The following is a 12,040-nucleotide window of genomic DNA, read 5'->3' on the forward strand; positions in this document are numbered from 1 at the left end:
GTTGTAACAAAGCACCACAAACTGGGTGGGTTAAAACAACAGGAATTTCTTCTTTCACGGTTCTGGAGGCGACAAGTCTGAAATCAAGGTGTCAGCAGGGCCGTGCTCCTGCAGAAGGCTCTGGAGGAGGAGTCTCCCTTGCCTCTTTCGAGTCCTGGGGGTTGACAACTCTCCTGGCATTCCTTGACTCGTAGATTCATCACTCCCATCTCTGCCTCCATCTTCTCACGGCCTCCCCTCTGTGTGTCTGAGTCCAAATTTCCCTCCTCTTCTAAGGACTCCAGTCACCGGATTAGGGCGCACCCAATGCAGTATGACCTCAGTTTAACTTGAGTACATCTGCAAAGACCCTATTTCCAAATGAGGTCACATTCACAGGAGACACAGGTTAGGACCTCAACAAGTCTTTTGGGGGGACACGGTTTAACCTATAACAGAGCCCTCCACATATTGAAAGGATCCTTTAAAATTTGCAATGGGTTACTACCGCGTGGGGTCTTTAGTAACTTAACAGGGTATTTGTTTAAATGCAGACCCCTGGTCCTTCTTCAGTTCTCTTGATTTAAGTTACTAACAGGGAGTTCACAGACATATCCCCTTTGCAGGATCAATAGACATCATTTTCAGGCGTCAACAATCCCTAAACCAGTCACCTGTTGGATACACAGATTCTTAGACTGAGGACTGGAGGCTGAGCACAGACACACTCTCTGAATCTGCCAGTTGCTGGTGGATTTCCTCCACTCCTCTCCATTACAGAAAATCAGATCAAGTCATCGAAATCTTCCCCTCCTTAGGGCCTTCCACTCTGTGAGGTCCTCCAACAGCTCCTCGCCCCTCGAGTGTGGCCAAGCCTCCCCTACTTCACGAGGCAGTCAGGGAAGTCCAACAGACGTCCTGCTGGCCAGTCTCCTCTCGACCCGCGATTCCTCTGCACTGTTCCACATCTGCGCCTTGCTTGTGCTGCTCTGTGAACCCCGAACGCTCTCCCCTGCTTTCCACCCACCCAGTGCTTGCTCATCCTTCAAGCCCAGGCTCACCCATTGCTTGCTCATCCTTCAAGCCCTGGCTTCCTTGTGAGGCCTCCTTGGACGAACTCTACTCCACACAGAGCCTGCTCCACCCCACCCCCACACCTTCGTCCTTGGAAACCTGAGCTTCTCAAACTGCCCTGCAGTGGGATTACCTGCACACTTCTTAAACAAAGATTCCTGGGCCCACCCCTGGAGGTTTTGATGCAGGAGAATTGGAGAAGGGCCAGCGATCTGCATTTTAAACAAATACCCCCAGGAAATTCTGACGCAGTGACCCAAAAGCCACTGAGGAGCACTTCTAACAAGTAGTCCAAGGCAGATCCTTCGCTCCTCTGGTGTCTGAGAAATGGCCTAGAGTTTCCTGTCTTAGGATCCCTGTATCTTACACGCTGTCTGAAATATAGGTGCCGTCAATAGACATGTGTTGAATGAATGAATAAATTAATCGATGGATGCAAGTGAGCTCACCAGATGGACCGTCATCTTCTTTAGGACAGAATAAAACTGGAGTTGAGGTGGTAGGAAGGATAATAGTCTAAGAAGAGGAAAAAAGCACTGAACGGTCTGGCAGGTATTTAAATACTCTCAAAAAAAAGACAAAACCACCTGCGTCTGTTTTAACTTCCCAGAGAAACCAGTAGAAATACAGCCCACTGATACCCATCCTTCTTCTCCGGTTAGGCAACCTTTGCCGCTGCACTGGGTATCGGCCAATTCTCGAGAGTGGAAGGACCTTCTGTGTGGTGAGTAGGTGATTGTGGAGACACCCTAAAGAGCAAGAATGACGGTGACAGCAGGTCAAGGCTGGGAATACAGGAGTTGAGTGTTTTAGGCCATCTAAACAGACTATAAGGGAGACCAAGGGAGTTAGCTCCAACTGACTCACGGGAGTTTGAGCTGTTCATTGAGAAGGGGGTGAACATGACACCCTGATGTCCCACCACACAGGGAAGTCAGGGGATCTAACCAGCCACCCAGATGTCTTCCATGACTCACTGAGCGAGGCTTCAGGACAGGACAGGTACTAGGGCTCCAGCAAACCCAAGGAGACAGTAAAGGGTAGAGTTTGCTTTGGGGAAGCAAGGTTTGTTCCAAGAATCCAGACCAGTTGGGAAAGTGTGAGCTGATACAAAGGAAGAACACGCAGAGTGGCATCCAAAATTCACCCCAGATATAAGAGCACAGGGAGTTTCCTCTACAGGAGGGGAGACCTCACTGGGCTGCTGTGAAGAGCAAACGAGAAGTCATGGGCAAAGCATGTAGCAAAGTCTTGCTTGGCACTTAATAAGAACTCAACAGTTCCTACTGTTGTTGAGGATGCTGTTGACGCCATGAAGAGTCCTTCACAGGAGACCACACATGCTCATCTGAGGGCAGGACGGATGTGGGCAGTACCACCCTCAGACCCAAGCAAGGGGAGCCCCACACTTTAGAGGGCCCCTCACAAGTCCTCCTCCAGCCTTTCTCAGAAGGCCATGGGGCCAAGGTGACTTGTTCACCTGGAGCCCTCATCTCTTTTCTAGACAGCGCTCCAGGTATGGTCTTCCCGAGCCCATCTTCCTAGGGCGGATCGTAACAGACAGTGTGTCCACCCCTAGGTCAAAGGGTGCACAACGACTGGCTGTTTTGGAGGTAACGGAAGAGCTGAGACATGCAGGCTGGGGTGCTCACATGGTGTTTGAGACCCCTCTCAGCCCAAAAGAGAGCCGGGGGGGAAGAGAAGGGCAGCAGAGGGGCTCCATCTGTACTCTTGCCCCAGCTCCACAAATAGTGGAGGTAGACCCGGAAATGGACCAGCAGGAGTGTCCTGCTCCCCAGAGCCAGGCCGGTGCAGGCGTGTCCCAGACTCCCGCTGCCACACGGGGGAGCCAAATGCCACACGGGGGAGCCAAAGGTACCGAGCTGAGAAACAAAACATTCAGCTGATAAACCCATGAAATTGCTGGGGTAAATGGAAAAGCACTTGTGAAATATAAATAAAGGAAGTCAAAGGAATCCTCTCTCCATCTGGAATGTGGATGTCACCAGCTTTCTAGGCACAGACTCTGGGGATAAAGGCAAAAGTGTGGTGGGAGACCCAGCTTCCAGCCAGCAGTCCCCAGTTCCTTACTGGTCAAGGAGCTAGCCCGGTGGGAACCCCCAAGGCTCATATCCACCAGGCCCAGAGAAGACTTGCTCTTTTCTGTTGTCACTGACTCAGGGCCCATCCTGGAAGCTCTCAGACCTTCCAGGAAGGGAGCAAGCGCTGCTTGCTGGTCCCAGCCGGTTTTGCTTCTCGGACAGAATTAAGATCTGGGCAGAGACAGAGAAGTGGGGTGTCTGGAAGAAAGTATTTTATTAGGCGAAATAACTTGAGGAACAAGATACAAGAGGTAAGTGTGGAGGAATCGAGAAATGAAAAAGCTGGCAACTGACGCCTGCTTTAAAATCCTGATTGTCCGGTCAGTCCCCGTCAACCGCGAGCAGATCCCAAAGGTCGGGGACATCTCGTTCCCAAAAAGATTTTCTTTTTTTTCTCTCAATTTTCCTTTTTCTTTTCTTTTTCTCTTTCTTTTTTTAAGGTCCTTATATGACTGATAGCATTCAGTGTTGTGGATGTCACATATGCTAGAGAATGGATAAACTGTCATTCCCCTAAGAAGTATCTTCTCAGTTAATTCTACCGCTAGGAATTCACCTAAGAAAAACTTCGGCGAGGTCCACAAAACCGTACACATAGTGAACGGAAATGTTCATTATAATGTTATTTATAGTTATAAAGTGTAGGGGAAAACCTAAGAATATGTCAATAGCAAGTTTTACAAATATGTTCTGAAATAACCGGAAGATGGACTTTACGCAATCAGCAAAGTTATATTTTAAAGAGATTTTAATGATGTGGAAAAAGACTCACAATATAAATTAAAAATAGGCAGATAAATGAACAAAACAAAAGCAAATAGACAAAAAGGCAAAATAAAACTATATTGCACTATAAGCATAGTACAAATATATATTATGTCCAAATATTATCAGTGGCCCAGGGTCATGACAGTTTGTCTTTTATGCTTCTCTACATTCTATGCTATTGTCTTAAATTATATGTTATATTATACTTTATATTTTTGTATATATTTTATATCATTTTATATATTCTATATGTATAATTTTGTTTTTGAAAAAATAAAGCAAAAGAAGAAAGACCTCTGATTATCTCTGTTCCAACAGAAACCAGCAAAAGTGACTAAAACCGTCTGGAGTCTCTTTTAAGTTGCCAACCTTTCAAGCACACACCCAGCCACCTATTTAAAAGTGTTTCATCTCAAAACATTTCCCCTCCCTAGGAGTCAAGTGGCTGTCAGCAGAAAGGAAGAGGAAAATGCTGCTTGGACCAGGGAGAAAATGCCGCTTCCTCGCTTGGCGGGGAAAGTGACGTGAGTCCTGGGTTCTGTCCTCTCCCTGAGCGTGTGGCTCCGAGCCACCCGGCGCCCACACTGTGCTGCTGGGTTTGGGGGCCCCTTCTCTGCTTTGCTGACAGGGTCCAGGCTGCCTGCAGGAACCAGCACTTCCCACGGGAGCTGGGAAAGGGGCGAGGTACAGCCCCGCTGAAGCCCAGGCCGAACAACAGAACAAAATCCGCTCAGGCAGGAGACAAAAGACCTCCCCAGCTAGGACGAGTCCCGTGCTCGGAGGAAACGGGTTCCTGTGCCTGGCCCCACCCTGTCACTGTGTCTCCATCGTAGAGAGAGGGCACTGCAGCCTCAGGAAGGCTGAGAGCCAGCCCAAAGCACGTGGCGAGTTCACGGCCCCACCGCTGGGAGTCCAGCCTGAAACATTGCAGTGCCTGGCTTTGCTCTCTCAGAGGGGCTTGTTTCCAAAAAAGACCCACTGCCAAGTTCTTAAAGGAATCACTTAGAGAAGCGGGAAGACAGGACAGAACAGAGTCGGCTCCCTGTGGACCAGGAGATCCGAGGGAACAGGGCTGGCCTCCGAGGGAACAGCCAGCGTCTCCCTCCTGGATCTGGCTCTCTCCCTCAGGCCTACCTCGTTCTGTTCTCAGCCTCCCACTGTCACCTTATTTTGGTTTGAAGATGGCGTGCAACAGAACAGAAGGGTGTTGCCAAGGAAAGTGGGCTGTGCCCCGCCGACCCCCACCCCGGCCATTCCAGAGAGGATGAGCACCTTAGAGGGATGAACACATGCTAAAGTCTGCTTCTGGGTTTTGTGGCCTCAGGAATTCATCATGGCAATGACTGTGCTCTGGGGACCACCTGAATTACTTTAACCAAACCCAGAAGAACATGATATTTAAACTGGAATGTGCCCCGATATTCATTTATAAAGAGAAACACAATTATAAAGTGGATCTTACTATCCCTGAGCCTCATGTCCTTTCCCCATAAGAAACCACACATGGAGGCCACAATAGAATGAGAAGGTTGATGGTGAGTGTGGATGCAGAGCAGCCGGGTCATCTTGAGGGTCGCATCACAGAAGCCTCCACTCCCTGACCAGGGAGGACCTGCTGGCTGGCAGGTGTCTGCCCCCAGACTCCCCTTTCTCTTTCAGCTATGTCAACACCTTGCACTGGGTAACTGCTAAGTCTGGGCCCACCACCTGTTCAGGGGAACTTTTAATTCTTCCTCTCTGACTCATTATGTTTGTTTCACATTTTAATTCTCAGACAGAATCTCATTTCTAGGTTTTAGAGAAACACCACATTATTGTTTGCAGGTACCGCCTACACTTCTAATTCCAGCTAACACAGAATTTAATCATTCGGGTGTTGGCCTGTGATGCTCAATCTGGGGTCCTGCTGAGAACCTTTACAGGAACAATTGCAAGTTTTCCTTCTGGAACCTGGGACAATAGACAGAGGGGGTGGGCAAATGTCAGGCCATTTCACCTAATTGTCACAATTACCCTTCAAAATGGGCATTATTTCCTGTTAACCTCCAGAAAGCTTGAGTCCTTCCCCCAGGAAAGGGCAGAGTCAGGGCAGAGCTGAGAATGAACCGATCTGTCTGCCCCGACAGCCACCAGGCTCTGCTCCCTGTCGCAGGCCTGGTCCTGCATCCCACAGTTCTCTCCCAACGGATCTCTGCAGGGATGCGTTCTGGGAATAAGCGTCTTGAAAGCTAAAACAGCTGTGATTCAGGCAGGAGCAGCCGGGGTAACTTCTCATGGCGCTTGAGTCTCCCAGTCTGTAAATGGAGATGATAATTTACTTTCTTTGTACAATTGTTATGAGGATTAAATACATTATTAATGCACATAAAGGCATTTGGAAGGTAAGCTCACCTCACACTCCACTTATCCTTAATAAATGCTAACTATTGTTCAATTAGTGGGGCACGTGTGTGTTTACACATGAGCATGTATGTTTAGTCATTTTTACCTAAACTACAGGACTTATCAGAGCTTTTAGCATTTTGAATCTTGACTTGACAGATGAGAGGATGGTAGCTGGGGTACAGTGGAGAGGATTTCCCAAGCTTGTTTGACCTCTGGTAGTTTTTCATAAACTGTCTTGGTGTTTCACAAGATAATGTTTGAAATATTTCACAGAATATCCTTTTTTTTAGTGTCATATTAGCGGCAAATCCATATTTCTCTAACAAAAAAGTCCTATTTAGAACAATTTGGTTTGAATTGTTTCCCTGCACAAGGAGAGTAGGAGGGTTAGTACTGTGTTCATTTTGCCTAATTAAAGAATTGCGACGCCGTTTCCAGTCGAACTGGGCTGACACACCCATCTTCTTCTGCCTTTACAAAAGATTTGCACAGAGTTGTTTGCGAAAGACGAGTTCCAGCCCTTGGAGCCTACCCAGGAGCTCATATTTCCCCCAGAACTCTTGGTAAGATGAGTCGGGTGTTTTATGTGCCTGTTTGAATGTCACTGGTTGTTAACCCAGTTTTCTAAAACAACCCTCTCCTTCCTGTGAAATTGTCGAACTGTGGACATGTTCGATCAGCTCCAGCTGCCCGTCCCTGCCCGGCTCCCCGGCCTGGCTCAGGCCGCACGCGCGGGCCTCAGCTCAGGCTATTTTTCAAACGATATCATCGTTCCTCCCGTCACTGTCCTCTACACTGCGTCCCTGCTGACTGTCCCCAGCGAGGCAGCCTTGCTCAGCTTCTGCGTTGGTCTTTCCAGCTGCTCTAGTACGTTGACCCCAAGCAGCACTTCCAGGCCCCCCATCCCTCACTCTTCCCTCTATCGGCATCTCTGTCTTTCCTCTGGGGCATCCAGGGAGCCCATTCTGTAAAATACCTACTTCTGAAGGGGTTCAGATGTGTTCGTTTATTCATTCAACAAATATTTATTCATTCAGCACTGTGCCAGGCACTGTTCTAGGTACTGAATGTGCAGCAGGGAACAAAACTAACAAAAAGACCTGCCCTCGAGGAGTTTGTAACCTGCTGGGAGAGACAGACGATAAGCAAGATGATAGACAAGAGATATACAGTGTGTTAGCAAGTGAGAAGGAGAAAAAATAAAACAGAGACGGGAGATAGGATGCTGGGAGTTGCAACTTGAAATATTCCAGCCAGAAAAGACTTCTCTGAGAAGGTAACATTTGAGGAAAGTCCTGAAGGAGGTGAGGGGCTGGCCACAGAGATCCGTGGAGGAAGAGCAATCCAGGCAGTGGGCCCAGCAAGGGCAGAGGTGCGAAGGGTGGGAGAGCCGGAGGTCCTAGAGGTCAGAAAGCCGCGGGGGGCGGGGACCCTGCTGGACTTAGGGCTTTCATTCCGCGTGAGATGACAGCTATCAGAGAGGCTGGTCAGAGGAGGAATATGCTCCTATTAACGTTGCAGTGGGATCTGGGGTGTTCTGGCTGCTGGGATGGGAACAGCCTTGGGAGGGGCGAGGGAAGGAGCAGGGATCCCAGGTCCAGGAAGACCCCAGAGGAGGAGGGCGTTTTTCCTTCTGGGGGTCCTTTTCCGGGGCTTGGAAGAGGATGGGATATGAGGAGCTCGGCTTGGGACATGTTAAATTTGAGATGCCTATTACACAGCTAAGAGGAGACGTTGAGTCCTCATTCAGATATATGAATTCCGATTTCAGAGGAAAAGTCCAGGCTGAAGATATTAATTTAGAACCATTAATATAATTATGAATTATGTGTGAGGAAGATTGGCCCTGAGCTAACATCTGTGCCAATCTTCCTCTATTTTATGTGGGATGCCACCACAGCACGACCTGATGAGTGGGGCTAGGTCCACGCCTGGGATCCGAAGCTGCAAACTCTGGGCCGCCAAAGCAGAGTGTGCGAACTTAAGCACTATGCCACCAGGCTGGCTTCTAATTATGATTTTTAAAGCCATGATACTAAATTATGTTAAATTGTTCCATACTGAAGGGTCAGTGACAGGTGCCAGCTTATATTGTCATTTGTCTCCAAAGAGCTACACGTTAACCAGTCTTAAGCTAACGGAGTAAACATCTAATTATGGAATCCAGGCATAGCCAATGGGTGTAGTGAGTATCTGTTAGGTCAAGTGGACCCCAGGAGCCCTGAAATTTCTCTAGAGGAACATACCTTCACCTGGGCTCTTAATAGCCCAGGAAGACAGGTGTGCACACGGACACACACAGTTGTCATTTGCCCTTAGAGAATGGCGGAGAACCCAGAAAAGCGAACGCTGACCTTTCATGGAGAGAGGGTTACCTGGATCTCCCCCGGGACCCTCAAGGATCTCCTGGAGCTGAAAGTGAAACACCCCGACGCCCCTCTCATCCTGGGCAACACCTCACTGGGTGAGTGACGACAACGGTTCTCAGGCCACACCAACGGCGAGCTGGACCTCCCGTCCTCCTCTGCTCTCAGTCTACAAAAGCTATTGTTTAAGGACAAAAACCTCATCTTTGCAGCAAAAAGACTATAACAATACATTATAAAAGTAGACTATTACATTATATATGATATACAATTATGATTATATATAATAAGTTGTATGTGTTATAGTAACAATATAGAATTGTGATACAACATTATTATGTTATAATATAATAAAATTGGCCTCCAAAGTTGGATGTCCATATGCCCTGGCAGTGTGCAGGGTGACCCCTTGAGGTGTGGGGAAAAAGTATTAGAGGTTTTTAAATAATTTATCTTGTCCCTTTTTATTTTGTGTTTGTTAAATAGTGAGTAGATACAATAGAATTTTATATAATACATGTGGATATATTAACAGTGCACACCTAGTTATCACTCCCACCCAGTTTAAGAACGAGAACTTTGGGGCTGGCCCGGTGGCGCAGCAGTTATGTTTGCACATCCCGCTTTGGTGGCCTGGGGTTCGCTGGTTCGGATCCTGGGTGTGGACATGGCACTGCTTGGCACACCATGCTGTGGTAGGCGTCCCACATATAAAGTAGAGGAAGATGGGCACAGATGTTAGCTCAGGGCTAATCTTCCTCAAAAAAAAAAAAGAATGAGAACTTCGCCAAGAACTTTGAAGGCCCATGGTCCATCCCAAACCACATCCCCTTCCCTTCCCTTCCCTTCCTCTCAGAGGCTCTCGTTAGCTGAACATGGTGGTCAGTCTCTTCCATATTTTTACAATTTTGCCATATACATTTGTACCCCTAACCAATTTGTCAATTAGTTTTGTGTATTTTTGAACTCACATAAATAGACTGGCATGATATTACTCTTCCACAATTTGCTTTGTTCATTCAACATTCTTGACCAAAGATTCGCCCATATTGTCGCCTGCAGCTGTGCTGGATTCCACTGCGTGGCTACGGCATGATCTGCCTGTCCATTCTACTTCGAAGGACATGTTTTTTCAGGAATCTCTCATCCATTTTACTTCCTATTTGCATACACTTGTAGTGAGTGTATAAATACATGTCCTGGGAGAGCATGCTCTGCAAATTCACTTGGCAGGGTGTATGGCCACTGCTTTCACATCTATTCACATTTATTGTCAATTTTTAAAATTAGTATCTGAATATTTTTTATGAGAAACTTTCAATGCCAATAAAAGGCATTTTGCCTTTCCTAACTGTCTCTAAAATATATATTTACTTTCCAGGACCTGCAAAGAAATCTCAAGGACATTTTCACCCAGTTCTCCTCTCTCCTGCTAGGATTTCTGAGCTGAGTATGGTGTCCACAACAAGCAAGGGTGAGTTCCTGGTGTTCTCAGTAAGATATCAGTGAACCGGTCCCTGCACTGAACTTACACTTGCCAAATAGCGCGGACCTCTGTCCATCTCGTACCTTTGTCTTGTCTGGCCTGTTTCCCCTCTTCATCGTTTTTCCGATGTGATGCTGCATCCCCACCATGAACCTTTACTATCGAAAACTTTGCCCAGAAGATGAGGTATTCAGATGATATCACTCAAGACCTTGCAGTCACCTGCAGGATTCTTGCCTATAAAATGCCATGGTGACCTAGAGACAACGAATTTGCAGTGTCACTTTGACGGGAAGACAGCGCCAGAGAACTGGTGCTAGCCATTGGTTGAGCGGTCAATTCCAGGGAGGGAGGATGTCTCCAGGGGGACAGTAGAAGTATTATCTGGCACTTGAATGCTACTTGTCTCTTAGGGACAGTGACAAGGGGCAAAATGGGACAAAGACCTACCCGGGCAAGCACCCCCCAGTCATTTACAACATCCGTAAGGGCCCACTCTGTGCAGATACCACATAGGCAAGGCAGCACTCATGAAGTAGGAAGGAAACGTGCAAGACTCTTTCTTCGAGAAGCACAGCAAAGTCTTTGACAAAAAGAACCACATTATGGCGCTTTCCTCATCCCAAGAGCTCCCAGCACGTAAGGACTGTCTGTGCGCGTGATGCTCAGTCAACGACCGACAAATGACGTGACAGGAAACCCGAGTGAACACCTGGGTGAGGAACGCGAATTTGGGGCGCAGTGGAAACAATGACTTCCTCAACTTAACCAACACGGAGGTTGACCGAACTGAAGGCTTTAGTCCAGACTGAACGGGAGGCTACCAAGCGTTTGTGGGGGTCAGTGGGGGACAGGACAGCAGACCTGCCTGGGCCATATCACTGCCATCCAGGAGTCCGACCTTCCTGGCCGCTGACCACCATCAGCCAAACTCAGTGCTGCAGACAGCAAGCCAGCCCCTCCCTGCTCCCGGCTCCTATCTGGAGGGCAGGGGCCCTCCTGGTTTTGCCCAGCACCCGGCCTCGCAGCATCAGCCTCGGGACGATTCAGGTAGCACTTCTGAATGCCGCTCCGACAGTGAGGGAATGTGCTCAGATTGACTGAAATCTTAGCGATGGCAGAGGGAGAGGGGACAGCGATCGGGTGACTGGGGGCGGGGACAAGCAGTTCAAGCAGCAGGTTAGGACAGGAAGCCCTTTCCTCTTCTCCAGCCCAGGCACGGTCTCGCCCGTGGTCTCCAGACGTCTCTTTGGCACCACAAGCCTGTCCTCAAGCAAATCTCAAATAAAAGAAGTCAGTGAAAAAAGCTGCTCTGTTGGAAGGAGAGGAGAGACTTTCCTCCATCCCCCCGTCACTGAGCCCCCACATCTGCCCCTGAGAGGGCCCTTCAGGGCACAATTCAAAACCCTCAGCATGGCCCCAATCCTTCCTTTTTACAAACCAGGAAGCTGAGACGCTAAAGGAAAGTGGACTTGCCCAAGGTCCCCAAACAGCTGGCGCTCAGGTCGGCAAACCCCACATCTCCCACTTCCGTTCAGAACTCTTTCCGTTACTGCCATGCTCTGAGCCCCGGCCTGCCCCATACCTGTCCAACTGGCTGTTTGAATGGACTGTTTGGACTCTGGAGGCAAAGTAGAGACAACTTCTGAAATCTGAGGAAACAATGCACCTTCCTGGGACCTCTTAAAATTACAGTGTGAGGGGCCGACCCTGTGGCATAGTGGTTAAATTCTGTGCACTCCACTTCAGCAGCCCAGGTTCGTGGGTTCGGATCCCGAGTATAGACCTACACCACTCATCAGCCATGCTGTGGTGGCATCCCATGTATAAAATAGAGGAAGATTGGCACAGATGTTAGCTCAGGGCAAATCTTCCTCAAG

The 12,040-nt window shown here is 48.4% G+C and overlaps 1 long non-coding RNA gene across 2 annotated transcripts; it reads left to right on the plus strand.

Annotated features, from left to right (window-relative positions):
* The first annotated feature begins 7 nt into the window (after nucleotides 1-7).
* Nucleotides 8-11,966, plus strand: LOC124234534 (uncharacterized). 2 transcript variants are annotated; one of them, XR_006887344.1, is made up of 6 exons: nucleotides 8-1,605; nucleotides 1,716-1,777; nucleotides 4,358-4,447; nucleotides 6,791-6,871; nucleotides 8,628-8,772; nucleotides 10,056-11,966. It is a non-coding gene; the product is annotated as an uncharacterized LOC124234534 (long non-coding RNA). The 2 variants fall into 2 exon arrangements; XR_006887343.1 differs by having other exon boundaries at nucleotides 8-1,777.
* The last annotated feature ends 74 nt before the right edge of the window (nucleotides 11,967-12,040 follow it).

The sequence above is a fragment of the Equus quagga genome, unplaced genomic scaffold, assembly GCF_021613505.1.
Source record: "Equus quagga isolate Etosha38 unplaced genomic scaffold, UCLA_HA_Equagga_1.0 85578_RagTag, whole genome shotgun sequence".
NCBI classification, from domain to species: domain Eukaryota; kingdom Metazoa; phylum Chordata; class Mammalia; order Perissodactyla; family Equidae; genus Equus; species Equus quagga.